The following is a 26,919-nucleotide window of genomic DNA, read 5'->3' as shown; positions in this document are numbered from 1 at the left end:
CTCCAGCAAACCACATCAAGAACATGGACAGTCAGCCCTGGCTGGCTGCAACTGATTCCTGTCTCAACATTTCCAGAGCAAGTGAGCCAGAAAGCTTTATGAAAAACAGTGTCCAGAGCCCCGGGTGTTCAACTTCCTGCCAGTGAGTTGTACAAAGACAAGGGGTGGGGGCTTATCAGGTTTGTACATGGTCTCCTAAGGACTGAAAGCAGCATTTAATTAATTCTGCACCTTTCCACTATTTAAGGTGACAAAATTGCCTTTAACTTTGTCCTATAGTTGCTAGCTCTTGACTCTGCCTAGGATTTGCATATCTGATTCCTGGTTCTCAAAAAGCCCCATAAGTGAAATGTGGCAATATTCAATCTCTCTCAGAACCTCACATCTATTTACCCTTTGACCCAGCAATTCTATTTCTGGGAATTTACAGACTTGCCTACACATACACATACAAGTGAATATGAATACACATATATTCACTGTAGATTGTTTAAATAGCAAGGATCTATCATTAAGTTAAATAAACTTTGGTCTTAGCCTTCAACATGGGGTACACCGATGCCTGGATGGGGGTTCACGTAAGCTTTCCAAGAAGTATGCAAGTACTTATTTAAACAGGAATCAACTTTCAAAGCCTCAGTCTCATACATCAACCTTTCTAGAACTGATCTGCCTAAGAACTCCTCTGACAGTTCTCCTTTCCTCATGTTGCTTTCGTAATTATCCCTCTCCTTCCCCACAAAGGAGAGGAACACCTCTTGTAAATCCATGGGTTAAAAAATTCCTGGTCATCAAACTATGGGACAATCTGAGAATATATCACTTTAGACAGGGAGGTGGTTTTCTTTTTTTCTTTTTTTTGAGAACAAAGCAAAGAGAGCACCATTAAGAGAGAAATATTCTGCAAATGTTTACAGAGTACATACTAAGAGCTAGGTACTGTCCTACGCTCTAGGGTTACAACAGGTAGAATATGGGGAAAAAAATCCCTGCCCCCTCGATAGTTCACTTTCCATTGGGGGTAGGGGAGACAGACAACAAAATAAATTAAAGAATACATAAGAGGGTAAAAACCACTAGGGAGAAAAAGCAGGTAAGAGGGATGGAGTTGCTGAGGTTGAAGAGTGGGGACTGAGATTATAATTTTAAATAAAGTGGTCAGGAACACCATCACTGAAGATGACAATTGAGCAAAGACCCAAAGGAGGTAGCGTGAACTATGGGGGAAGCACTTTCCTAGCATAGGGAACAGCAATTGCAAAGTCAGTGGGGCAGGGAGGATGACTGGGGGAGGTCCAAGGAAGAGCAAAGAGGTCAATGTGAATGGAACAGAGTAGGTAAGAGGGAGAGTAAAAGGACATTAGTCAGAAGCTGCAGGGAGGTGGGGAGATCTTGTCTGCCTGACGTGATTGCCAGGGCTCTGGCTTTTACTCTGAAGGAGCTGGGAAGGCACTGGAGGTTTGGGGCAGAGGAGAGACTGGGATTTGATTAGATTTAAAAGGATTACTCTGGCCGCACGGGGAGAAGAGACTAAGAGGGAACATCTGCGCAGTACATCAGCTTACCTGGAAGAATGAGCTGGGAAGTGTTTGTTCCCTCTTTTTCTCATTTCTGGAAAGGCAGTATAGAATTTGTAATATTTCTTTCTTAAATGTTTGGTAGTATTCACCAGTAAAACCATCAGGCCCTGGCATTTTCTTTGTGGGAAGGTTTTTAACTACACTACAAACTCAGTTTCTTTAATAGATTTGGGCCTATTGTGGTTGTTTCTTCTTGAGTGAGTTTTGGCAGTTTGTGTGTTTCAAAGAACTTGTCTGTTTTTTTCTAGGTTGCTATTTGGTTTACTTATTAAAATTTTTGTCTTCTCTTTTTTCCTGATTGGTCTGGCCAGAGGTTTATCAATTTTATTGCTCTTTTCAGAGAACTGGCTTTTGGTTTCATAGATTTCTTCATGGTTTTTCTGTTTTCCATTTCACTGATTTCCACATTGATCTTCTTTTCTGCTTAATTTGGGTTTCACTAGCTTTCATTTTTCTAGTTTCTTAAGATGGGATCCCAAGGTCAGTTATTTGAAGTTTTTTTTCTTTTCTAATACAGCGTTTTAGCGTTAAATAAATTTCCCTTTAGCCCTATCCCCAAAATTTTATGTTGCATTTTCACCTTCATTCAGTTCCAAATACTTACTAATTTCACTTTTGATTTTTTTTTCTTTGACTCATGGTTTATTTAAAAGTGTGTTATTTCGTTTCCAAATAATTGAAAGCTCTTCCAGATATCTTTCTGTTACTGATTCCTTATTTAATTCCCCTGTGGTCAGAGATCATACTTTCTATGGCTTGAATCAGCTTACATTCATTGAGACTTTTTTAATGGCCCAGAAAATGATTTATCTTGTTAACAGTTTCATGTGCACTTGTAAAGAATGTGTATTCTACTGTTTGGGGTGGAGGGGTAGAGTGTTCTATAAATGTTAATTAAGCCAAGACAGTTGATTATATTGTTCAAATCTCCCATATCCTTATTGATTGTCTGTCTATGTGTTCTATCAATTGAGTGAGAGGTGTTAAAATCTCCAAATATAATTGTGGATTTCTCCTTGCAGTTCTATCAGTTTTTGATTCATGTATTTTGAATCTCTAATACATATATAAACACTTAGGATTATATGTTCTTATTGGATTGACCTCTTTACCATTACGAAATGACTCTCTTTATCCTTGGTAATATGCTCTGTTTTGAAATCTACTTTTTCTGATATAGACATCAAGTTAATCTTTTGATTAATGTTGACCTGGTACAACTTTTTCCACCCTTTTGCTTTTAATCTATTTGTATCTTTATATTAAAAGTGGGTTCATTGTAGGTAACATATAAATGGGTCTTACTTTTTTATCCAATCTGACAGTCTCTGTTTTTTATTGGGACATTTAGACTTTTATATTTAATATAATATCAATATGGAATGTAATCTACCATCTTGCTATTTTATATATATCCAATCTGTTCTTTTTTAAAAAATAAGTTTCAGATGTACTGCTATGTAATCTGTTCTTTGTTCACTTTTCCAAGTTTTTCTGTCTGCCGTTTTTTGTATTAATTAAATATCTTCATTATTATAATTTATCTCTGTTGGCTTATTAGCTATAACTCTGCTGCTTTAGAGTTTATCATATACATCTTTAACTTATCACAATCTACTTGCAAATGATATATTACTTCACATATAGTATAAGAATCTTACAACAGTATAATTCCATTTTCCCACTCCCATTTGTGCTACTGCTGTCATAAACTTTACTTCTACATAAGCTGTAAACACCAGTGTGTTATTTCTGCTTTTGTTTAAAAGACATATCTTTTAAAGAGATTTAAATAATGAGAAAAGGGCTTCCCTGGTGGCACAGTGGTTAAGAATCTGCCTGCCAATGCAGGGGACACGGGTTCGAACCCTGGGCTGGGAAGATCCCACATGCTGCGGAGCAACTAAGACCGTGCACCACAACTACTGAGCCTGCGCTCTAGAGCCCGTGAGCCACAACTACTGAAACCGTGTGCCACAACTACTGAAGCCTGCATGCCTAGAGCCCGTGCTCCACAACAAGAGAAGCCACCGCAATGAGAAGCCCACGCACTGCAACGAAGAGTAGCCCCTGCTCTCCGCAACCAGAGAAAGCCCGCGTGCAGCAACGAAGACCCAACACAGCCCAAAATAAATAAATAAATTAATTATTTAAAAAAATAAATAATGAGAAAAAAATGATATATTTACAAGGTAGTTACCCTTCTCCAGTGTATCCCTTTCTTTTTGTAGCTCTGGTTTCCACCAGGTATCATTTTTCTTCTGCTTCAAGGACATTCTTTTACATTTTTTTTAGTGCAAGCCTGATGGTAATGAATGCTTTCAGTTTTTGATGTCTGAAGAAGACTTTATATTGCCTTTGTTTGTGAAAGATATTTTCACCAAGAAAATAATTCTAGGTTGACGACGTTTTTCTTTTGTTAGTTTAAAGATGTCGCTCCACTGTTGCCTGCCTTACACTGTTTTCACAGAGGAATCTGCTGTCATCCTAACCTTCATTTTCTCTGGCTGCTTTTAACATTCTTCTCTATCACTAGTTTTATGCAATTTGAGTATAATGTGCCTTGATACCAGTTTTCTTCATGTTTCTTGTGCTTGGAGCTCCTTGAGATTCTTGGATTTATGGGTTTATTACTTTCATTACATTTGGAGGGTTTTTTTTCAGTCATTTTTTTCTTCTGTTATTTCTTCTATCCCTCACACTTCCTTCCTCCTTCAGACACTCCAATTACACATATAATTGGCCCCGCACTTCACTGATGCTTTGTTCATTAATTTTTTTCAGATTTTTTTCTTTCTGTGTTTCATTTTGGACAGTTTACATTGTTTTCAAAATCACTAATCTTTATTTCTACACTGTTTATTCTGACATCGATTTCATTCAATGTATTCATCTCAGCAATTGTAGTTTTCATCTCTAGAAGTTTATCTTCCATGTCTCTAATTAACACAAACTTTCCTCTAGCTTCTTAAACATATGGAATACAATTATAATAATTATTTTAATGTCCATATTTACTAATTCTACCATCTGTGTCATTTCTGGTCAGTTACTGGAATATTTCCTACTTCCTTACATACCTAGTAATTTTTGACTGGATGCAGACATTGTGTATTTTACCATGTTGGGTCCTAGATATTTTTGCATTGCTAAAAATATTCTTTAGCTTTGTTGTGAGATACAGTCCGGAAACAATTTGATCCTTTTGGGTTTTGCTCTTAAACGTTGTTAGGCAAGACCAGAGTAGCATTAATTCTTCCATTAATTGGGGCAGGACCCTTGTGATGGTTAATTTTATTTTATTTTATTTTTGCTGTACACGGGCCTCTCACTGTTGTGGCCTCTCCCGTTTCGGAGCACAGGCTCCAGGGCTCCAGACGCGCAGGCTCAGCGGCCATGGCTCCCGGGCCCAGCCACTCCGCGGCATGTGGGATCTTCCCAGACCGGGGCACGAACTCGTGTCCCCTGCATCGGCAGGCGGACTTTCAACCACTGCGCCACCAGGGAAGCCCATGATGGTTAATTTTATCCGTCAGCTTAACTGGGTCACAGAGTATCCAGATATTTGGTCAAACATTATTCTGGTTGTTTCCACGAGGGTGTTTTTGGATGAGACTGCCCTCCTTAATGTGGGTGGATTTCATCCAATCAGTTGAAGGCCTGACTAGAAAAAAAAAAAAACGCTGATCCTCTCCCAAGTAAGACAGAATTCCTCCTGCCTGACCACCTTTGAACTGGTATTCTAGCTTCTGTGTAAGAATGGGATTTAAAAGTATATGAATTCATTTTTGCTTGTATTTGCACAAAGAAACAATGGAAAGACATCTAAGAAACTGATTATAGTGTTTATTCATGGGAGAAATGAGAATGCAATAACAAAGTAGATACGCACAAGGGTCAGAGTAAGACTTCTCAATCTACACTTTTTTTTTTTTTTTTTTGCGGTATGCAGGCCTCTCACTGTTGTGGCCTCTCGCGTTGCAGAGCACAGGCTCCGGACGCGCAGGCTCAGCGGCCATGGCTCATGGGCCTAGCCGCTCCACGGCATGTGGGATCTTCCCAGACCGGGGCACGAACCCATGTCCCCTGCATCGGCAGGCGGACTCTCAACCACTGCGCCACCAGGGAAGCCCTCAATCTACATTTTTATATATTAATTTTTAAACTAGTGAATGCATTATTTTATTTTAAAAAAAAGTCATCACAGAAAATAGGGCTGGCCTGGCTTACCAACGTAAGAACAGGAATCCTAATATCTTGCAGCATGCTGGAATCCAGTAGGGGGGTTCTCTGGAATTTAAGTCTTATTGGTGTTAACTATTTCACAGTAATTAAATCACCTTGGATCAATTCCAAGGCAGATTTATCCTACCATTAAGGCAACAACTTAAGCAATATTTTGCTCAAAAGAAGAGCTAGACTGTGAGCTCCCTAGGCAGCTGAAACTATGTCTTATGTCTGATCCATCTTTGTATATACCTACAGCCAAGTCCTGTATACAGTCGCTCATTATTGATTGCTTGGGTTGGCTGAATTAAGAACCTAATTCCACCGTTAAGCAAATGGTGTTAAAGTGAATTTCCACAAGCCCTGTTTTCTAAGGGTAGTGATAGACGTCAGTTGTTGGGGGGTTCATTGGAACTCCACTTGGTGACTCCCTGGCCTTTGACCAGATTCTGGAGATATGAGGTTTGCATAAGCACCAGTCTCTCTCTTTTTTTTTTAAATTGAGGTATAGTGATTTATCATATTATATTAGTTTCAGGTGTATAACACAGTGTTTCAAAATTTTTTTATAGCTTATACTCCATTTAAAGCTATTATAAAATATTGGCTATATTCCCTGTGCTGTAAAATATATCCTTGTAGCTTATTTATTTTATACATAGTAGTTTGTACCTCTTAATCCCCTCTGCCTTCCCTCTCCCCACTGATAACTACTGGTTTGTTCTCTATATCTGTAAGTCTGTTTCAGTTGTTATATTAATTCGTTTTATTTCTTAGATACCACATATAAGTGACAACATACAGTATCTATCTTCCTCAGTCTGACATTTCACTAAGTATAATACCCTCCAGGTCCATCCATGTCACTGCAAATGGCAAAATTTCATTCTTTCTTATGGCTGAGCAGTATTCCATTATACACATATACACACACATACACCCCACATCTTCTTTATCCATTTGTCTGTTGATGGACACTTAGGTTGCTTCCATATCTTGGCTATTGTAAATAATGCTGTTTTGAACATTGGGGTGTGTGTATCTTTTCTAGTTAGTGCTTTTGTTTTCTTTGGATATATATCCAGGAGTGGAATTGCTGGATCATATGGTAATTCTTTTTCAGTTTTTTGAGGAACCTCCATATTGTTTTCCATAGGGGCTGCACCAATTTACATTCCCACCGGCAGTGTACAAGAGTTCCCTTTTCTCTACATCCTTGCCAACAATTGTTATTTGTGGTCTTTTTTGATGATAGCCATTCTGACAGGTGTGAGGTGATATCTCACTGTGGTTTTGATTTGCCTTTCTCTGATGATTAGTGATGTTAAACATCTTTTCATGTGTCTGTTGGTTATCTCTGTGTCTTCTTTGGAAAAATGTCTGTTCAGGTCTTCTGCCCATTTTAATTGGGTTGTTTATGTTTTTGATAATGAGTTGTATGAGCTATTTATATATTTTGGATAATAACCCCTTATCAGTCATATCATTTGCAGATATTTTTTCCCATTCTGTAGGCTGTCCTTTCATATTGTCGATGGTTTCCTTTGCTGTGCAAAAGCTTTTAAGTTTAATCAGGCCCCATTTATTTATGTTTGCTTTTGCTTCCTTTGCCTTAGGACAGATAAAAAATATATTGTTACAATTTCTGTCAGTGTTCTATGCTTTCTTCTAGGAGTTTTATGGTTTCTGGTCTTACTTTTTTTTTTTTTTTTGCGGTACGCGGGCCTCTCACTGTTGTGGCCCCTCCCGTTGCGGAGCACAGGCTCCGGAAGCGCAGGCTCAGCGGCCATGGCTCACGGGCCCAGCCGCTCCGCGGCATGTGGGATCTTCCCGGAGCGGGGCACGAACCCGTGTCCCCTGCATCGGCAGGCGGACTCTCAACCACTGCGCCACCAGGGAAGCCCTGGTCTTACTTTTAATCTGAGTTTTTGTATATGGTGTAAGAAAATGTTCTAACTTTATTCCTTCATATGTAGCTGTCCAGTTTTCCCAGCACCACTTATTGAAGAGACTGTCTTTTCCCCCATTATATATTTTTGCCTCCTTTGATATAGATCAGTTGACCATTTAAGTGCATGGGTTTATTTCTGGGCTCTCTATTCTGTTCTACTGATCTATAAGTCTGTTTTTGTGTCACTACCATACTGTTTTGATTATTGCAGCTTTGTAGTATAGTCTGAAGTCAGGGAGTGTGATACCTCTAGCTCTAGTCTTCTTTCTCAAGATTGCATAAGCACCATTCCTACTGACACCATTCTTGTGAGGTCTTCTTTTCCTGGCCCTTTGGGCCAAATACCTGCTCTCTTCATATTTGAACGCATATGTATCTCTCTCTAACTGGTGTAATTTTACCAATCTGAAATTGCAGTTGCCATTTTGAAAATTTTGTTATGAATAAGGTTTTTCATTTAAGAGACACATTAAACACAGAACAAAAAGGGAAGAAACCTCATGAGGAGAGTCTCTGTCTTGCCCATCTAAAAGACAGACCACCTTTTTAAATTGGGAGACCTCCTCTTTTCTCCCATACTTACTAAGTGCCAGCTTTTAAAGGACATGACTTAATAGGATGCCAAGAATCTGAATTACTATTTAAATGAGCTGTACTGACTTTAGCTCTGGTAGTTTTTTTTTTTTGGCCATGGCTCACGGGCCTAGCCGCTCCGCGGCATGTGGGATGTGGGATCTTCCTGGACCAGGGCACGAACCTGCATCCCCTGCATTGGCAGGCGGACTCTCAACCACTGCGCCACCAGGGAAGCCCTAGCTCTGGCAGTTTTGAGTGCGTCTGTCAAAATGGGTTTTGCCTTGTCTAAGTCTTCTCCTCTCCTTACACAGAGAAGATAATCAGCCACTCGTATCTATCTGCAGTCAGCTTGCTCTCACTTCTTTCTTCCTTCCTTTCCCATATTTTCTCTTTTCTTGGGAAAGTCTGGAGATTAACTAATTATAAATAGTTTTTCTGTCCTTATGTGCAGACTCAAGAAATACTAGTACAGATTAACAGTCCAAAATTTCCATAAGAAAGAGAGAAAAATTAAACTATTTTTGCTTCTACTTTTCCCTTGCTGAAATTATAACCCAAAAGTTTAAATGTGGGTTTGGGTAATAGTTTTGTTTCCTATACCTAGGCTTAGTATATCCAAGAGTCTTAAAAATCTTTTTGGATATATGACCATAGGAGGTTTATTTATATTAAAATATTTATGTAATATTCCTGATAATTAGATGACTCTTTGGACTATATACAAGAGATAAAATTAGCTTAAAAATAACTATGCCTCCTGATTTTATCATGATATAAAAATAATGCAATAATTAAATCAATGTAAGATTTGGGGTTAATTTTCTCATGGTTTAAACCTTCTAAATTAACTTTATTAGTTCTATGGATCCAGTAAGTTATCACTGTTTCCACAAATTGTTTAAAATTATAAAAAATAAAATTGAATTTAGTTGAAAGAACTTATATAATAAAATATCTTTTTTAAATGACTTAATCTCATGAATTCTTATAATGCTTTAAATCATAAAGATTTGATGTGTTGGTCTAAGTTTCAATTTGGTCTAAGTGGATGTTTAGTCCACTTAAAGATCTCTTAAACAAATGATAAATTGAGTTAATTAATAATCTTTGGATATATGGATAATTTCTAACTAAAGGAAAAGATCTAAACATTGGGCACCACGTATAGTTTTAAATTACCCTTTTTCCTTATTTTTATATAAAAATTACCTATAAATTGATTAACTGGATATGTAAATTTCTCTAAATGATATATCCATGCTTATTTTGCCACTTTAAAATTTGTTAAAGTGACATAAAATGTATGCTCATAGAAAAATTTGCTAGACAGTTATTGGTTTCCAGTCTTCTAGTTTTCTCTTGTGTCTAGAAACTTTAACTTTAACGTTGGCTAATATAAATGGTTACAGAGAAATAGGAATAGGTACATAAGATAAATGTGGTTTGTCTGTTTTTTCATTAAGAAAATTATTAGTTTATTAAGACAGTAAACCAATATAATCTATGTATTGTTTCATTTAATGTGATATAATGTTAAATTTTACAACTAGTTAAGAGGTTTAATTTTATCATCTATGGGACTTCCCTGGTGACGCAGTGGTTGGGAATCCGCCTGCCAATGCAGGGGACATGGGTTTGAGCCCTGGTCCAGGAAGATCCCACATGCTGCAGAGCAACTAAGCTTGTGCGCCACAACTACTGAGCCTGTGCTCTAGAGCCCGGGAGCCACAACTACTGTGCCCACATGCCACAACTACTGAAGCCCACGCACTTAGAGCCTGTGCTCTGCAACAAGAGAAGCCACCACAATAAGAAGGCCGCACACTGCAATGAAGAGTAGCCCCCGCTTGTCTCAACTAGAGAAAGCCTGTGTGCAGCAACAGACCCAAGGCAGCCAAAAATAAATAAATAAAAAATAAAATTAAAAAAAAATTTTGTCATCTATTCATAAACACATACCTAAGAAGGTATATTAATTAATTCCAAGTTTTATAAATGATAAAAGATACCAGAAGACAAATTTGATGATAAACTATTAATAGTAAAGGTAAAGGGTCTGAGGAAAATAAACTGTTTGTCTAGATTTATAATGCCTACAGATAGTGAATTTGAAGAAAATATTGAATTGTGTTTAAAAATACTGGAAATCTTGGCTCAATGTTAATAAATTTATTTATTCATTAAGAAAAGGACTTATAAATCTTTATTGCAAAATTTTAAATGAATGATAGACAAAAAGTAAAATCAGAATTTGGGTTTTCTTTCTGTAAAGTGACCAAGTTATTCCATTGCCAGATAAAAGATTCCTTTCCTTTTTAACAACAAAATATTATGTTAACTATCTGAATTTTCTGTCATTACTCAAGAATCATTTTGAAAAGAAGTTCCCCCCCTTTTTTTTTAAGTTCCTATAATCAACAATTTCTTGTCTTTGGATACTATGACATGTCATATACAGAGGGGGTTGGAACATGCATAGAGAAACAGCATTTCTGACTTGGTGAATCAGAAAAGTGAAGCCAGGAAACTACGAATGCTGAAGAGTGCAGAGTAATCTTAGAAGGGACAGAGGCGGGTGATCTCCAAACTCTGTACACTCATCTCTCACTGACCCTTGAACTACTCATACTCATATGTGGGACAGACTCAAAACAGCTCAGCTAAAGACAAAAGATCTAAAGATAGAAACAACAACAAAAAACTCCGAGTGTTTGGAGAAAACCCTAAGCAACACACACAAAAGCTAGTAGAACTGGTAAGTGAATTTAGCATATTGCAGGATACAACTTCAGTATACAAAAGTCGTTCTTACTTCTATACATTAGCAATAAAAAGTTAGAGGCTTCCACAGTATGGCCGGCGACATTAGCTAGCGCTCGCTCTACTCTCTCTAACGCGGAAACAGCGGACTACAAGGGACTGAGCTGTATCTGCCTCTATTTCCAACAGACTCACGTTCAACTTTCGCTCACACACACAAAGAAAAAGCCGGGAAAATTTTATTAACCCTTTAAAAAAAGTTAATATAAAATTATAGCAAAAATGGAACCTGAACTTTAGTTAACACAGCTGGAACAATTCGCAGCTGCGGCAGCAGCGGCGGGAGAAGAGATTTAATTTAGTTGATTTTCTGTGGTTGTTGGTTGTTCGCTAGTCTCATGGTGATGGAAGTTGCACATTTTTTCGAAGGGACCGAGAAGCTGCTGGAGGTTTGGTTCTCCAGGCAGCAACCCGGCGCAAACCAAGGATCTGGGGATCTTCGCACCATCGGGACATACTTTTGAAGGATGTGCAGTGTTCAATCATAAGTGTGACAAAAACTGACAAGCAGGAGGCTTATGTACTCAGTGAGAGTAGCATGTTTGTCTCCAAGAGACGTTTCATTTTGAAGACATGTGGTACTACCCTCTTGCTGAAAGCACTGGTTCCCCTGTTGAAACTTGCTAGGGATTACAGTGGGTTTGACTCAAAGCTTCTTTTATTCTTGTAAGAATTTCATGAAGTCTTCTCACCAAGGGTACCCACACCGGAATTTCCAGGAAGAAATAGAGTTTCTTAACGCAATTTTCCCAAATGGAGCAGCATATTGTATGGGAGGCATGAATTCTGATCGTTGGTACTTGTATACTTTGGATTTCCCAGAGTGTCGGGTAATCAATCAGCCAGATCAAACCCTGGAAATTCTGATGAGTGAGCTTGACCCAGCAGTTATGGACCAGTTCTGCATGAAAGATGGTGTTACTGCAAAGGACGTCACTCGTGAGAGTGGAATTCGTGACCTGATACCAGGTTCTGTCATTGATCCCACACTGTTCAATCCTTGTGGGTATTCAATGAATGGAATGAAATCGGACGGAACTTATTGGACTATTCACATCACTCCAGAACCACAATTTTCTTATGTTAGCTTTGAAACAAACTTAAGTCAGACCTCCTATGATGACCTGATCGGGAAAGTTGTGGAAGCCTTCAAGCCAGGAAAATTTGTGACCACCCTGTTTGGAAATCAGAGTTCTAAATGTTGCACAGTGCTTTCTTCACCCCAGAAGATTGAAGGTTTTAAACGTCTTGATTGCCAGAGCGCTATGTTCAATGATTACAATTTTGCTTTTTTTTTTTTTTTACCAGTTTTGCTAAGAAGCAGCAACAACAGCAGAGTTGATTAAGAAAAATGAAGAAAAAACGCAAAAAGAGAACACACATAGAAGAAGGTGGTGGCTGCTTTTTGGATACTGATACCAAGGGCCATGCTTTTCATAACCACCACCTTGTAGTTGCAGAAAGCCCTAGATGTAATGATAGTGTAATCATTTTGAATTATAGGCATTATTATATCAAGGAGTTAGATATCTTGCATGAATGCTCTCTTCTGTGTTTAGGTATCCTATGCCACTCTTGCTGTGAAATTAAAGTGCATGTAGAAAAAACCTTTTACTATATGAAACTTTACTACACTTGTGAAAACAATTCAATTTGGTTTCTGTACAGTGTAATATTTCTCCAGGTACCATCCAAAATTCCCCACAGACAAGGCTTTCATCCTCATTAGGCGTTGGCCTCAGCCTAGACATCTGGGACTATTCTATTAAATTGCTACCAGGATTTTGCATCCAGTTACCTCCACTTACTAGAACATACTGTCTACTAATGTTACTGAAACCAATTTCTACTTCATACAGATGTTTTTGCAGCACCAATCAAAGTTCTTTTTCCACGAGTCGAGTCCTCTAAGAAAGTAACTGCAGTTATCCATTTTGTGTATTACGGGCTTTCCTGGTGGGGCAGTGGTTGAGAGTCCGCCTGCCGATGCAGGGGACACGGGTTCGTGCCCCGGTCCGGGAAGATCCCACATGCCGCGGAGCGGCTGGGCCCGTGAGCCATGGCCGCTGAGCCTGCGCGTCCGGAGCCTGTGCTCCGCAATGGGAGAGGCCACAACAGTGAGAGGCCCTCGTACCGCAAAAAAAAAAAAAACAAACATTTTGTGTATTACTATCTCACTGCTTCCTATACTTGTGTGACTTTAATTGATTCATTCCTCACCATGGTTTCTCCCTCCCAACCACACCCCCGCCATAAAACAATACACTGTTACACTGTGGGTTTACACTAACCTTATACCCCAGAGGGGGAACGGGGTGGGGGGGATGGACTCTGGGCTTAATTTTCTTTTAAGGTCAAGGGAGTTTGGCATTTTTCGTTACTATGAGCTCTTTTGGAATAAGCTGGTGTTGATTAGCAAAGAAGGTGTAGATTGATACTAGGGAATATTGGCAGAACTGTATGGAAACCGTATGCCATTCTGTGCCCCCCGTTAAATGAGATTAGCCTCTCATGAGTACCATGGCTTTATTAACTTGCTAAGTAGTAGTATAAAGGAATTATCACTAAATTTGTTAGCAAGGAGATTTAAGATAAAGGTTGTATTGGATTCAACAAATCAAGTCAGCTCAGATGATGCACCTTAACTTTTACTTTCGCAGCCTTTTCCACTAATTTCTATTAATGGTAATGCCATAAACTTTGGTTTAAAGCAGAATCGATGTCTTTGCCATCTTGTGACTTAAAAAGTTCTGTGACTTTGTGATGCATGTGATAGTGTTCTGACGGTTCCTCTTACTGGTATTTCTTTCACCGTGGAGTAACATCAAGTGATGAATGAGAACTGTTCAGATTACTCAGACATACTACACAGTGAAGCAGAATGCTATCCATAAAACATAACATACAAAATTCCAAAATGGTCAATGGGAAATGACTAGAAATACAGGCTTAAAAGAGTTGGCATCTTTTAGCTGTATTTGCTAATATGGACATCTAAGCAGCTGAGAAAAGAGCAAAGTTGACTCAATTTTGTATTTCTTCTTGTCCTCAAACAGTTTTTGATTCTTTCTGGATTGATGCAGTGATGTTTTTGTTCCTTCCATATTTATAAATGAAACACTTTTTTTTTTAGTGTTTCTAAACATAAATTCTACTTGGTTTGAAATCAAGTGGTTGGAACACTTTTGACTGTTAAACATGTTGTTGATTCAGAGCTTCACTGAAGAAGCTTTCGATCAATGGATCAGTCCTATTCTGTAATTAGCGCGCAGTACCTAATGTTTTGGTGCTGTTATGAGGACCAATGCTCAAAGTGGATTTTCTTCTTGAACAGTGTCCCAGTAGATTTGATGAACATTTATTGGCTTGAGGTCTGATTCCCCCCACCCCAACAGATTTAAGATTTCTATTTAATGTTGAAAAACGGCACAAATTTGTATGGAACAAAGCCTAGAAAAATGAAAACTAGATTGAATAGTAATCTAAATTAATCCTAGTGTGTATGACAGAGGAGGGAAAATTTTGGTGCCATAATTTCTCTCTTCGTGGTGTTGGACTTAAATCAGTTGAAATGTATTTCTGTACCACAATTTAAGCTTCAGTAAAGGTTTGCTTAATTCATTGTCTAGCGAAAAAAAAAGTTAGAAAGATTAAATAACAATTCTATTTACAATATCGTTTAACAATACTATTTATATACTTAATGAAAGATGTGCAAGCCCTGTACACTGAAAATTATTAAGACATTGGAAAGGGAAATTATAAAATACCTAAATACACTGAGAGACATACTCATGGATTGTAGAATACTGATTCCTCATGAAGCCAATATTAAGACGGCAATCCCCTCCAAATGGATAATAGACAATGCAATCTCAATCAAAATCTTCACTGGCTTTTTTGAAGAAATTGACAAGGTAATTCTAAACTTTATAAGGACAGGCAAAGACCTAGAATAGCTGAACAATTTTGAAAAAGAACAATAAAATCTGATGACACCTTAATTCAAGATACATTATACAGCTACAGTAACCAGGATAGTATGACATTGGTAGAAGAACAGACACATATCAACAGAATCAGAATAGAGTCCATCTGTAGGTCCATATTTACACTTGTCCTATGACCCAGAAATTCCATTCCTAGGTATTTCTCCAGCAAAAATAAAAGCGTATGTCCACACAACGACAAGTACAGGACTGTTCATAGCAGCAGTATTCATAAGAGCCCCAGCAATGGAAGCAATTCATATGTTATCCACTGATAAATGGATAAACAAACTTAGCAAGGAAAAGAAAAGAGACAGTATACACAACAACATGAATGAATACCAAAAAATCATGCTATGTGGAAGAAATCAAGTACAAAAGTCTATGGTTTTTGTATTATTACACTTACATGAACTTCTTGAAAAGGCAAAATTACAGAGACAGAAGGCAGATGGATAGTTGCCTGGAATCAGTGGTTGGAGAAGGGAATTAACTGGAAAGGGGCACAGAAAAAATTGTTATAACGAGGGAACTGTTTTATAATCTCAGTTGTGACAGAGGTTCCATGATTACGCACCAAAATTCATCAAAACGTGCACTTAAAATGGGTGGACTTTATTACATGTAAAGAATACCTTAATTTTTTTTTAATTACTTAAAAAAAAATCTCCCAACCCAGGCCCTAATATTCTATACATATCCTCGCCTGACTAGGACTCTGTCAAGGTGCTGTTCAGTGTTCTCCATTTACTTCACTAAGATTTCCTTCCTTGACAGGCTTCCCTGAAGGTCTGTGAGGAGTTGATGTTAACAAAGTTCAACTATATTTCACTTATAAAAACCATTATGTTACAGATTTTCTCATCACGATATCAACGATGGTTGACACATAACTTTTTACTTACTGTATCAAGCACTCTATATGCAATATCCCACTGAAATCCCATCAAACCCTTTGGGGAGGTGGCATTATGATCGACTTTCTTACTGAGGCCATAAGAGTAAAGTTATTTGTCCAGGGTCACAGCTAATACATGATAGAATCTAGATCAGGACTCAGACTGGAGTATGTGTACCCCTTGGAAGTAAATGAAGATTTTCCAGGGGTTATTAGACACGGATCACTTTTAAGAGAATAAACTCCCAAACCTCAGCCTTCCTGTGTACTCTTCGTACGACCAATCTGCCTGAGCCAATGCACCTGCAACCCTCCCAGTAATTCTTTCCCATGGCCCTTTCACTATCACCTGTCATGCACTTTACCAAGGCAAAGCTCACCCTCACCACGGAGCACTGCTTACCAGTACGAACACCTCTGGGAGGACAAACACAGCTCCAAACATTGGCGTTAGTGAAGCCTCCTTTCCTTATGGCACCTTAAACCCACAGTTTTATGACTCTCCTGGCTGCATTCACATTACTGTTAAGGGTGAAGCATGGGGCTGGAAGAGGGGCCTTGGAGGTTGCTCTGAACTCATGTACATCACAGAATGGGCTGGTATACGTAAAGACAATTTTTGTTTAACCACCTTGCTTCTTCAATCCCCCTGCTATTCTTAAAGAATTCATTGTTATTATAGGAAGAGGCAGAGAACAAAGTCAAGAAAGGGCTGGTAGGAAATACTGAAGGCACAGGTTTCTCATTTCATCCAGGTAACAAACCGTGGCAAAGTACTGTACAATTTTCAAGAAATAGAAAAAGCACACTGGGAAATACCAATCAATCTCATGGCATGTCTCCTCTGTATTTCCACTATTCTCAAGTAGTGTGAAAGAGCTTGGTGGTTATTGTTTTCTTTTCTTTTTCTTTTTTTTAGAGATTCTTATTTTTACTTGAAAAGTAAAAATAAAAACAACAACAACAACAAAAAACAACTAAGGTACACATTGGGAATTGAACTACTATAGTTTTTCTTTCTAGAGATGTGACATCCATGTTTTCTGGTCAGTAACGTTCTACCAAATATTGTACTAAACCAGTGTACCAAATCCAAGCAGACAGATGACCAGTAAAGCTGTTTGCTATTGGTGATCATTCTTGATTTGCCAAAAGATTCTTAGATGTTGTAAATCCACATTTATTTTTTACTTGGGCACAAGTCTCCTGCTCCTTGTTACTTATCTACCTTTTCTGATTATTGGAATAATACACTTAGCAATTTGAGATTAATTTAACAGGAATATGTTACAGGTTCCATTGCGAGCAATAACTTAGTAACAGTCATTAATATACGTTTTGTAAGTTCCACACTTAATGTTGGGCCCAGTGTCTTCTCTGCCTTTCATTAATAACATCTACAAAGTAAATTAAATTGTACTCTGAGAAGCAGAACATCCACTTTAACATATGGTGGAGGATACAGTGTTTTCAAATGCAACCTTCTTAAACATGCAAGAAGCCAGGAGAAAAAGGTCTGATGAATATTCAACAAACAACAGGGGTTACTCCTAAGGGGGGTGATCAAGAGAAAGAGACATTTACTTATTTTAAAATAATGAGTAAATACTACCTTTGTAATAAAAACAATTACAACCAAAAAGTATTCATCAGAATAAGAATTAAAAGGTAATCATTTGTTTACTGGAAGCTTCTGGAAGCTGTCTCAATTCTGACCTGCTGAAGAGATGAACACCAAAGGGCGGGAAAAGGAGAGAAAAAAAGAGGGAAAAAATGAAAAGGTACCTGGTCTAATCTCTTGATGTAGTGTTTGAACTTTGAGAACAGGTCCATGGGTTCTGGCAACAGAGATTTGCACCTGGAATCACAAACGCACTAGTCCTGGGAGTGGGAAGAACATCCTGTGTTCTTTTATTACCAAAATATTCCTATATGGAAAATGCCTGGAATAACCGTCAAACACAAATAAGAATGGTTTTGGCAGCAAGATTTAAATGTTAACCATCACGTTGTTGAATGCTTTGTATGCAGTGACCACCCAATACTTACGGAGTACATAAAGCACTCAGAACAGGGTCTGACATAGTTAAGAGTAATGTAAGTTTGCTATCGTTATCATTATACTGCATTCTAGTAGTAGAGAAAGGTGAAAAGCATTTCACTGATTCATTCATTCACTCAATAAGTTTCTACTAAACATCTACTATGTGCCAGGTAATAGAATATGTACTGAGATTTAATAAAAGCACAAGATAGGCATGTTCCTGTGCTAAGCGAGCTTACAGTCCAGGAGGGGAGGGGCAGTGAACAAAGTATCACATTAATTAAAGTATAATTATAAATCAAAATAAGTTCTGCAAAGACAAGAATAAATCCTATGAGAGAATACAACAAAATGAAAGTTTATATAAAAAATTCTTAATGACTTGCATATGTTTTATAAATTCCTGTTTTTAAAAGATTCTCTCATTAAAATTCTTTTGATAAAGTAAAAGAGTAGAGACTACCAGTATTTTTTTATTTCTATTCAGTTTTTTTAATTTTTAATTTTAATATTGTGGTATCACACCTAAACTAGAAATTTATATCCCACTTGAAAATATACTGATTGCTTAATCAGCCCAGCCATGGCTTTTTGTTAAGAATTTTTCATGTTTACAAAGTGAAAACCACTTATTCTCTAATTTATCTATTTAGTCAGTCAGTCGTGATTTCTAGACATCAGAGTCCCTTGAAGAGAAATATACCTAAACAACAAAAAAATGTGGCCAGTTATGCAAAATAAAGGTACCAAATTAAATCTTTAAGCTATGAATACGACAATCAATATATCATATCTGGACACAACTCTATTCATAAGTGCAATAACTTTAAGCAAAATTTTTTTTTTTTTTTTTTTTTTGCGTTACGTGGGCCTCTTACTGTCGTGGCCTCTCCCGTTGTGGAGCACAGGCTCCGGATGCACGGGCCCAGCCGCTCCGCGGCATGTGGGATCTTCCCGGACCGGGGCACGAACCCGTGTCCCCTGCATCGGCAGGTGGACTCTCAACCACTGCGCCACCAGGGAAGCCCTAAGCAAAAGTTTTGTATCTGTCAGGCTCATGCGCTTATGATATCGTTGGGAAAACATTTTTAAAAATAAGAGCAAAGGAACAGCTACAAGGAACAGACTATTCCGAAACCACTTCCAGGAACAGGGTTTGTTTAAACAAAATGTATTAAGTGAAACCAGCTGCATTAAGGGTCGATGCCATCTGAAGTGGAATTCTAAAACCACCCACTTCATAATATCTGGGTAATTATTCCTTCCTGTTGCTATAAATGAAATACTCAGTGGCCAACGAGCTATGTAAGACAGCATGGCAAGGAGCAGTTCACCAATGAACAAAAAGCCCAATTGTAGTACAAGTGGATGCTCACAAGAAACCCTTGGGTCTTCCAGCTAGTCCAACTAGCTTTATGCTTCCTTATCACACATTGGACAAAGTGCTAAAGAAATGTGAAGAGAGTCGCTCTTTTGAGGGTACCAGGAGAGAGGTGCCTACAGTCAGGAATAATCATATTCTGCCAGTGGGTCAACTGATGACGCTTTCACACAAACTGATGATTTAAAAAAAAAAAAAAAAAAAAAAAACCAACACTCCAGGAATTAAAAATATGCTTTAGGGAATTCTAAAATGCATACTTTTTTTCCAATCTGAAAACTAAAACAGATCTGAAGAAAAATGGAGCCTGAATCATAACCAAGGTTTCATTATTTAAAATCATTTTCCTTAACTTATAACAAAAGCATACGAAACGGCTTGCCCCTTTGATGACTTCCTGGTGGCAACATATCAGGGGAACCCTTCGGAAAGTCATGTGACCCAGTCAAGAAGATCATCCATTTTGAAAGTGTTTCCCAGTGTATCATCAGTACTGGCGGTAGGACTGTAATCAAAACAATGCAGTTGAGAAACGCAGCCATTAATCATTTTATTTTGGAAACCAATTAGGGGATGATGAAGGAAGAAAAAACAGTGATTCATTTGTTTTGATGAAATCTGGCCTTCAAAAGATAGAATGGGCCAGGAAACACACATATTTTTATGTTCTAAGGTATCTTAAACTTGGCCTTTAAAAAAAGATTCTTCCCAAGCTCAGTAAATGAACAAAATAAATCAGCTAGTTGATGAACTTGACTATGATATATTCGGCTAACTTTATGGATGTAAGCTTGCAGGTAAAAAAATATATATGACCTAAGGGCAGTCACAAACTTTGCTGTTTGAAGCACCAAACTCAACAAGATAGCGATGGACCATGATCCAAGGTCACCTGCAGGATGATGGTGGCTCACGTTTGAAACTGCATCATTAGCTGTGTTTACCTGACTCTTTAAAAAGCAGGCAAAGCTCAGTACTAAAACTCAAGTCAAAATGTGCAGTTCACAACACAGCTTGTATGGACGAGATCTGTTTCTTAGAAGAAACAGTCTGAAACTTCTAAAATGCACGGAGAGGATAATATAAACAATGTTCTGAAAGGTTTAAGAACATTTCAATGACAGGAAATCCTAATTATTATGACTACCACCAGTTAAAAATGCAAGCACAACTACGTAGACAGTACAGTATTATTTGAAATATCTCTTAAAATATCCTATTTCTTTTTAAAATATCCTTTTTTAAGTTTTATTGAAGTATAGTTACTTTTCTCTTAAAATATCCTATTCAACATTTTCCACACACCTTAACCCATCTTATACCCTCCCCCATTCAATACTTCCACTCTTTGTGCTTCCCAGGACCCCACATCAGAAATCTTATTTGACATGGTTACTGGTTTGTTATAGAGAAGGGGTACAAGTGGAGGGCTGGGAGGATGAAGAAGTTCTTGAAGGACCAGTCGGTGCAGGAGGTAGCTGATGGAAACTGGAAAGGAAAAAGAAGAAAATCAAGAGACAAGCAGTGACATGAAAGGGGTCACCTCACTGGAGAGGCTTTCGGTTACTTGTGGCCTCAGGCTACCATGTGGCCTCTTGAAGGGCAGAATGTAAAGTTCTCAGTTTGACCAACCAACTCAGTGTCAGGAGAAAGGAAAAATGACACATTAGCAATAGGAAGCTCAGAGCGAATTCCCAGAGGCTGTCAAGACTCAACCTAAGTGATGGTGTGTCCTCGCACAGATGTAGGGCTTACCTCAGAAGTGAACCCCAAGGCAACCTAGGTCTACTTCCTAGATGAAAATGCTATTCTATTTTCAACTTCATTTCTTACTTTCATTCTGTCTGGATGGAAGAAAGATGATTTGGGGGTTTAAGTCCTGGCTTGGTTCTAAACCAACTGGGATATTTAGGCAAGTTAATCCACATCTCTGGGTCTATTTAACTTCTTAAATTCTAAACCTTCTTTCTTAGAGTCATTTCCCTTCTTGAAATATATCCTTGAGAATGTCCTTTCATGATGAGTTTCTCAGTGGTAAATTCTTTTTGTTTTTATTTATCTGAAAATGTCTTTATTTCATTCTCATTCTTGAAAGACTGTTTTATGGCTATACAATTCTAGGTTAATAGCTATTTTCTCTGCCTACTTTGAAAACATTATTCTACCGTTTCAGGGCTTCTACTCTTGCTGTAGAAAAGCCAGCCGTCACTCTAATCCTTTGTAGGTGATCTGTCTTTTCTCTCTAGCTATTTTAAGAGTCTTTTCCGTCTTTGATATTCTATAGGTTCACTATGTATTTAGACATGGGTTTCTTTCCTTCTTTTCCTTTCCTTTTTGACTGTGTTGGACTTTGATGGGCTTCCTGAACCTGAGAACTTTTATCTCTCTACCACACTTAGAACTTAGGACAAGAGAGGACCCCGTCCTCAATTCCACAATTTAACAGACTGCAGCTCTCCCCACAAGGCAAGGGGTCTGAAGGCTCAGGGGATGTGCCCACCAAGAGCCTAACTACCATATTCTAGGTATCCAGGACCCTGGAATTCCCTACCTAATCAGCTCCAAGCCCACATTCAGGGCTTACATGGATCTCTTCCCAGGTCTACTCTGAAGGTGGAATGCACCAGCAGTGTGGGGGGCAGATTAAACATGCCAGAGGTGTCCTCTAGTGGCATGTTTGTGAGAAATGTGACCAGAGATTATATAGGCAGGCTGAAACATCTTGAGGCCCCTCACAGTGCACAAAAAAGCTGGGGGAAGAAAGAGAAGAGGGTCAGGCCATAGGTCAGGGTCTGGCTCAGTCTGTGCTGCTACATGCCAGTGCAAAACTCTGTGAAGTTCAAACACTCTAAATTTCTAGGTTACTATGGTATATTCACCAAGGCAGGAGTATAGAACATATTTTATTTAGTAATTTCTTACACTTGTAACTTTTAAATATTTAGACATATAGTTTGTGGGCCTCCATTTATACTGATGCCCTAACTTCCACAAATGACAAGGGATGGCCTGCTGTTTATCAATTATAAAAATTCTCACCAGTTATCTCTTTCAATATTTCCTCTTTGCCATTCCCCCTAGCATCCTCTTATGTTCTTGGAACTCCAATTAAACATAAGTTGGATCTTCTCACTATATACCCTGTCTCTTAACCAATCATATTTTCTGTCTCTTTAAACTGCAAGCTGTGTTACTTCTTCAGATTTATCTTCCAATTCATTAATTCTCTCTTCAGCTATATCTATTCTGATATTCAACCCCTCCTTGAATTTTCAAAGATTACACTTTTCACTTCTTGACATTATATTTGGTTTTTAAAATAAATTTGCCTGGTTGTTCTTGATGATATCTTTTTCTTTACTCATATTTTCAATTCCTTCTTTTTTTCCAAAAATTACTGAGTGATGTTATTTTATATTCAATATCCAGTATTTCCAGTATCTGAAATCTTTAGATGTCAGAGTTTACTATGATTTCTATTGACTCTTGCTCATGATATCCTGTCTCTGTGTGTCTGTGTGTCTGCCTGTCTCTTTTGGTGTGTTCATTTTAGTTGGAATGATCCATGGGAATTCTTTGAGTCCAAAGAAGACTTCAATTTGCTTCTGTCATGTGCCCACGGACACTAAAAACCTAGGTCCACTTTAAATCAAGATTTCCAACTTGCAATTATGGGGGAGCAGTGTCACACAAATAGTATAAAATCAATTTCCAAACCCATGTGAGAGCTAGTCAGTAGCCACAAGTTCTCATGTGACTTTTTTTTTTTTACTTTGCCCTCCACCCAAAGCCAAAAGTGAAATGGAAAATTTTCTTTGCTGCTTGATACTGTGTAAAGTACTCCTCTCCTAGTCCACCTTTTCTCTGAGAGTGTAACCTCTCTGAAGTCTTGGCTTTACAAGAAATCGTCTTGGATCAGCAAGCCCTTCCTCCACCCTAAGAGAGCCCAAGCTTGCCACAGGCACACTACTCTCCTCCCTCACCCCACCAGAGTTCTGGGTCATTTGAATCTGTATACCCAGGGCATCATCAATTTCTGGGGTTAAAGTTTTGTGAGGAGCAGATTATTTACATGGTCAGGGAATGTCTTCCCCACAGATTGCTTTTTAGTTGCAAGAGGAAAACTAGCAACTGATTATCCAATGGAGGAACCAAACCACACCCTTGACTAGATAATCAAAATTAATGTCACTAATGACAGGCAGAAGGACACTGTGTGCACCTGGATGATACCATGAGAAAGAAATAACATCACTCCTGTAGTATTCTAACCAAGAATGTGTAACCTGAATCTAATAGTAGGGAAACATCAGACCAAAACTGAAAAACATTCTATAAAATAACTGGCCTTTACTCTTTAAAAATATCAATGTTATGCAAGACAGAAATACTAAGGAACTGTTCCAGATTACAGGAGATTAAAGAACATGACAATGCAATCCATGATCCTGGGCTGGATCCTACACTTAGGGGTGGCGGTGGGGGGATGCTATAAAAGGCATTACTGTGAGAAAACTGGAATATGGATGGTAGATTAAACAAAATTATTGTTATCAGGGTTAAATTTCTTAAAATTGGTAATTATATGGTAGTTAAATAAAAGAATATCCTTGTTCTAAAGAAATACATTTGAAGCATAAGGGACAAAATGTTACAACCTAATCTCAACTGACTCAGAAAAATGAATTTTCTATCCACATACACATACAGAAAGAGAGAGAGGAGCGGGGAGAATGATAAAGCAAATGTAATGTGGCAAAATGCTAAAAGTTGATGACTCTAAGTAAAGAGCATGTGGGAATCTCTACTATTCTAGTAAATTTTGAAACAATTTCAAAATACAAAGTAAAAACCACGGTTGGTCAAACTTGAGCCAATGGTAGATGTGGAAAACAGAAGAAACAAACATACAATGTTTGCATTAGCAAACTGTACTGATCTATGAGGAACCTAGAACTCCATTTTACCAAATATTTCTGCTGAGGAACAGGTGAAGAAATAATACAGAGTTCTGCTCCTGCTTAAGACATAGAAAGCTGTAAGAGAACATCCATCCCAACCTAACAAGAAAAGGCTAGATAATCTATAAAATCATAACATTTCTTGAGCTAATCAGAGAGCTGAGGTCACAAGGTAACCAAGTGAACAGAATTCTAAAGAGTGACAAGTCCCTCCAAAGAGAGACAAGACATACAAACTGTGTGACCTTTCACAGAGCACAGGAGGAACAGGTGGCTGCCATAAAATTAGGTAAGAGGAAAACAGCTTAAATTTTAATAAATTCTTATAAAGCCGAGTGTGGCTTAGTATAACATATCGAATCTCTGGGAGTTCCAGACATCACAGCTGTCTGAACTGACTTGCAAGCTCTTTTCCATGGGGCCTCTACTAGATGCTCATGATAAAGATTGGGAGCAGAGAAGGAGACTAGAGAGAGCCCCCCAATACTGAACTGGGATAAAACCTTGCCCACTTGCGTGAAAACTTTAATCCATTGGGGGGAGGGCAGGAAACCCTCCCTGCCCCCCAGGATCCAGGCAAAGATCTACTGCTTCTGGGGGTGGAGGAGAAGCAAAGCCATTGTCAGCTGGATCGTGCACTGATACAATATAGAGGTCTGCTATTGCTGGGGAGGAGGGGCCCATGAGAAATTCTATCCCACCCAACCAACACCCACCGCCCCCGGAAGGTAGAGTTTGGGTGACACAGAGCACCGGTGGAAGTGCTGGAATGCTAAGAGAGCCCCACCACAGGACATGTCTAAGACTAAAGACTAAGAGGATCGAGAAAGTCTCTGCCCCGACCAACCATGAGCCAGGCTCCAGGTAAAAAGCTACAGCAGGGCTCCCCTGGTGGCGCAGTGGTTGAGAGTCCGCCTGCCGATGCAGGGGACACGGGTTCGTGCCCCGGCCCGGGAAGATCCCACATGCCACGGAGCGGCTGGGCCCGTGAGCCATGGCCGCTGAGCCTGCGCCTCCGGAGCCTGTGCTCCGCAATGGGAGAGGCCACAGCAGGGAGAGGCCCGCGTACCGCAAAAAAAAAAAAAAAAGCTACAGCAATTTACCACTAGGGTAATAATAAAGGTAGGTTAAAAGTAAAAGAATGGGGAAAAAATATTACGCAAGCATTATCAAAAGAAAGCTGAACTGGCTATCAGAACAAGAAATATTACCAGGGATAAGGAGGGATGTTACATAGTGATAAAAGGGTCCATTCAACTAAAAGTCTTAACAATCCTAAATGTGTATGTACCTAATAACAGAGCTTCAAAATATAAAAAGAAATAATATAAATAAAAGTAATTTAGTCTTCCCTTTAATCCTGACTAGTCATTTCTTTGCTTTTCCTCCATCCTTACTGGTCCAACTTTTATTACTTACTATTATATGATAACCAGCTTTTAAAGCTAATTATTTACATAATTGTTTACTTATTATTATATGATAACCAGCTTTTAAAGCTAATAACTCATTTCAAAATATGCCATATTTTCACTGCAGCACTGTTTGTGTTAGCAAAATAACTCAAATGTCCTTCTATGACAAATCGGCAGAGATGTTTACTGCATTAGGGAAGAGGGAGCAAATGATATGAGAGGAGCTCCATCCCACCAGAAAGAAGTAGAAGGTCCAACCCTTCCATCATATCAAAGTGTGAAGAGAAGAAGAGAGGAAGAAGCAAATAGTCAAACAAGTGTCATTACTTCCCCTCCCTGCAAAATTCTGAGGGAAGAGATGATGTTATCAGTCAGGGTCCTGTCAAGAGATGGAAACCAAACCAGTAATTTGTACAGGGAAATTTTAATATAAAGAATTAACTAACAAAAAGTTGTTAACTAATAAGAGGATTTTCTGACTGTGTGTTCTTAGGAGTCCATATTTGTCTATTTGGCCTCCATTAATTACAGGGCCAACTTGCTTAGATCTGCCCTGTGGTCCAGAGCCAACACTCGAAACCACCCCCTTATCCGCGTCTCACACACCCAGCCAGTACTTCCCCTGCCCTAAGTCATCCAGGGCCAAGCACCAGACAACTCGGGCTGAGGGAAAGCAAACAAGGAAGGAACTAATAAAGAACTCAGAAGCACCTCCCCTCCACTCCAAAGACTAGGTTCAGATCCTGCAGAGAGGTCGTGCTCAGCAGGAACACACAGCCTGCTGGCGGCAAGGACGCCTGCCAGAGCGAGTAATCCACAGAGGTCTATGAAAGTGGCCCACCGTGCAGTGGAGACATTTGTTGGAGGGTGTGAAAGGGTTGGCGTCAGTCCACAGTACGGCCTCCCGGGTGGTCTGTGAGGGATGCTGAGTGTCACTGGGCATAGCCCACTGAAGGACATACCCCACTGAAAATCAGCACACCGGAAATAGGAAAGGAAACCCCTTCTCCCTCGATGGCCTTGCAGTGTCCCTTTAACATTGTCCCTCTGTTGACAAAGCCTAACATTAAGCCAGCT

The 26,919-nt window shown here is 38.8% G+C and overlaps 1 protein-coding gene and 1 pseudogene across 2 annotated transcripts in view; one reads left to right on the top strand and one right to left on the bottom strand.

Moving 5' to 3' along the window:
- The window catches only part of ABL1 (ABL proto-oncogene 1, non-receptor tyrosine kinase), a 134,753-nt gene that overhangs the window by 60,601 nt on the left and 47,233 nt on the right, over positions 1-26,919 (bottom strand). The window lies entirely within an intron of this gene.
- LOC125964820 (S-adenosylmethionine decarboxylase proenzyme-like) lies at positions 8,799-13,277 on the top strand (annotated as a pseudogene).

The sequence above is a fragment of the Orcinus orca genome, chromosome 6, assembly GCF_937001465.1.
Source record: "Orcinus orca chromosome 6, mOrcOrc1.1, whole genome shotgun sequence".
In the NCBI taxonomy this organism is placed as follows: domain Eukaryota; kingdom Metazoa; phylum Chordata; class Mammalia; order Artiodactyla; family Delphinidae; genus Orcinus; species Orcinus orca.
The sequence above is the reverse complement of the archived record's forward strand: the minus strand, read 5'-3'. Positions and strand labels throughout refer to the sequence as shown.